Source organism: Schistosoma mansoni, assembly GCF_000237925.1.
Source record: "Schistosoma mansoni, WGS project CABG00000000 data, chromosome 2 unplaced supercontig 0171, strain Puerto Rico, whole genome shotgun sequence".
Classification (NCBI taxonomy): domain Eukaryota; kingdom Metazoa; phylum Platyhelminthes; class Trematoda; order Strigeidida; family Schistosomatidae; genus Schistosoma; species Schistosoma mansoni.
Window position 1 is genome coordinate 97,845 of NW_017386001.1, and position 3,780 is coordinate 101,624.

Sequence of the window (3,780 nt, forward strand, 5' to 3'; positions counted from 1 at the left end):
AAATCAGCCACCTAAGCTACAAATCTTCTCCACCATCTTAGATGCGCGATTTTACAAAAATTTGGAAAAAAAATATTATTTCAATAAATTTGGTGAAGTAGTAACTAATTAAGCTGAGATTTTACCAAAAAAAGAAAACGTAGTAAAGATGATGTATGTAAAAGTGATCACTTTGTTTTTAAATAAATATTGAACAACAATCATTACAGAATGAACGTGACTTTTTCTAGTGAAGTTTATTCAGTTACTTATAACATCTATATCAAATAAACTTATTACTGAGATAGTTAAAAGTAGACAGATTCCCGTTTCCTTTTATATCTACTTAGGCCTATGATGTGTGTTACTGATATCGACAGATATAAGTAGTATGTATTATCAATCGAAAGTGGAATGCCTAGTGATAGAAGGTTAAGAAGATAGGAGAGAAGAGAACGAGAATAGAGAGTGATTAGTGTGGAAACGAAGGAACAATCAAATCTGAGACAAATGATTGACATTTTTTCAAATGAAGTGTTTATTGTATGGTTCTCAGATTTTACCAAGATATTCTGTAATGTTCTATAGAAATACATTTGGCTGTCCTCACTGATGTTCTCGTTCATTACAGGCCTACCAGTTTCCAAGTAAATGTTAAAACATGCATATCCGAAGAAAAGAAATCATGATGGTTGTTCATATCTCCAATTAATTTCTGCAGACATCAAAACTTAAATGAATAACATTTTCTTAACAATGAAACCGATTGTTTATTGATCAGTTCTGGACATAAAGTTCATCCTTTCAAATCTCTCAATCCAATCAGCAAGTAAATGGGTTGAAAAGAATTTCAATTCTCTATAGATATCATAGTGAAAAGAGTCAAGTGACATTTATTTATCCAAAACGTTATTATTGATATTCATAAACTAATAACCATAATATAGCAATCTAATATGACGAACGTTATAGAAACAATGTTGAGTAAAACAAATATAAAACAATTATTAAAAGACTTAACAACATTAATGAAATAGTTGAAATTCAGAATTTGTTAACAATATATTAATTATAACTACAGTCAATTCCAAAAACGGAGACAAAAATGCAAAAATATCGACAACAATAAAAGAAATGATACATACAACAGAAATGTAAAAAAAACTGGTTATAAGAAAAAAAACAGACATGAAGAGATTTTCACAGAAGTGTACAAAAATGAATTTTAAAATATTTGTAATTTCACTTTAAACAAATATGGATAACTATCAGAAGGGCTTTTGTGAAGATTTCAGTAATTTTAGATAGTTGAAATCATGAGTCAATTGAAGCTAGTCCACCATGGAGAGCCTAGAAGCACTGGACGGCCGTTTCATCCTATTGTGGGACTCCTCAACAGTGTGCATCCACGATCCCGCCTCACTAGATTCGAACCCAGAATCTATCAGTCTCGTACGCGAGCGCTTAACCACTAGATCACTAAATCAGGTCTGTTGTGAGATATCAACTCACTGAAGACAATGAAGAATGGTTGCTCAACTTCGTGTATTGGTTGAAGTTAGACATTAACACCGTTGAATGCCAGTTCAGTGGTCTAGTGGTTAAGCGCTCGCGCGCGAGACTGATAGGTCATGGATTCGAATCTCGCGAGACGGGATCGTGGATTGGCACTGCTGAGGAGTCCCACAATAGGACGAAACGGCCATCCAGTCCTTCCAAGTTTTCCATCGTGGTCTAGCTTCAATTTACTCATGATTTCAACTATAAAATGTGAATAATTCACATAGATAAAATAGTAATATGGCGCTTTGAATATGATTTCAAATCGATTGGTTACTTGAATTACTTGATCTAATGATAATTGAATAAAATTCATATAGGATCCAAGTATTATATAATGAATAAAAAATAGAGAGAATTCAACGAAAAAATTTTCTTTTTAATGGAATTATTTGATATGTGAATTTGAAGAATAAGACACATCAATAAGGAATTATCTTACACATAAAGTAATATTCTAGAAAATTTTCAATAGCTATACTTAATTACCGAATGACTTGATTATAATACATAAGGAATATGAACAAAGCTGCTAATTGTTAGGTATGATATACTTCAAAATATTTAATAAACTATAAAGATTTTAATATTTTGAAATGTGATACTTTACAACTTCTTTCTTATTAGAATGGGAGTTTGTAGAGATCCTAATATGGGGTCCCATTCAGTGCTTCCAGATTTTCAATGGTGATCTAGCTTAAATCAACTTATAATTTGTTAAAAAAGGAATTTTCGCCTGAAAATGGTTCTTATATTATCCTAGTTCTTTAAAATTAATTGATCTCTACTGAATCGGTTATATTTTTTTCAATAAATCATGACTACTTTATTAAACTAAATTATTTTTTGTGTAACAGTTTAATTACCCTCTGACTAAAGACATCTTATTTTTTCTGACGCTAGTACAATTTATGTGCGATGAAATTCAATGTTTGACCTTGTTTTTAACGATACCTATTAACTTAAACCCTGTTGTGTTTATCAATAATGTTTTCAAAATCAATTAAACTTAGTCTAGTCGATTTACATCATTTAGTATCTAATTTATTAGTTAAAGTGGAATAAAAAATTTTTAAGATATATGGCATACCATTCCAACTACTTGGTTCTTCATTATGCCATAATTTATTACTTCTATGAAGTTATTTTCCGTTCACTTTAATGGATCTATCATAACCAACTTCATTCATTGTGCAAATATTTTCTTTATTTATCTACAAAATATTTATCCTCTGCCTGGATATTTTGTATATCCTATTGGTAAACTTAAAAAAGTATGACAAAACAGAACCACTCTCGTTACCATTAATCTGGTCGATGAAGACCCTTAAGTAATACACTGTAATATCGATTCATTCAACCTAATAGATTTATTATAGCTAATGTTTATTATATTCCGGTTAGTAATAACAGACGAAATGAGCTATACTGGTTATCCTTCGTACCTTTCATCGATTTTCTTTTCAATAAAGAAATTTCATAATCTTTTATTCATAGATCTTTATCACCTTTTGATGACTCACTGAAATAATAAATGAAAACTGTTTTCTTATATGTATTATTCTTTAAACTTTAGAAAATACTATCAGTTTCATCTACTGTTTTTGCATATCAATGAAGCCAAACATCAAAATAGTCCAATCTTTGTGTGTTATTGTCATTTCATGTACGTGTTTCAAATGAATTTTGAAGATTGAAAAAATATTACACATGTGGGTGTATGATATATATATATATATATTTGTTTACTGAGAAACGTTCGGTGAACTTTCATAAAAGTACTTTCTCTCACCTTTGTAAAACCATACTGATTAACTTCATTTAGTATTGTTTGAATCTTCCCATCGATGTGTTAAGACTGCAACTGGTCAGTCTCTAATTGGCATATGTGCATACTGTGTGTATTGCCTCGATATAGCCTTAATTTACAAGCATTTTAAGCAAAGATGGATAGTGGCTAGCAGTTGTACATTTTATTATTGTCTGCAAGTTATAGTAAGTTGAAAGATGTACATTGACAATACAAAACAGGACTTTTTTAATTACAATTTATAAACCAAGTCTTACTTAAAACAAAGATAAAACATTCAACTTAGTATTGTTTGTTTGAATCTTCCCATCGATTTGTTAGGACTGCAACTGGTCAGTCTCTAATTGGCATATGTGCATACTGTGCGTATTGCCTCGATATACCTTAATTCACAAGCATGGTTAGCAGAGATGGATAGTGGCTAGCAGTGG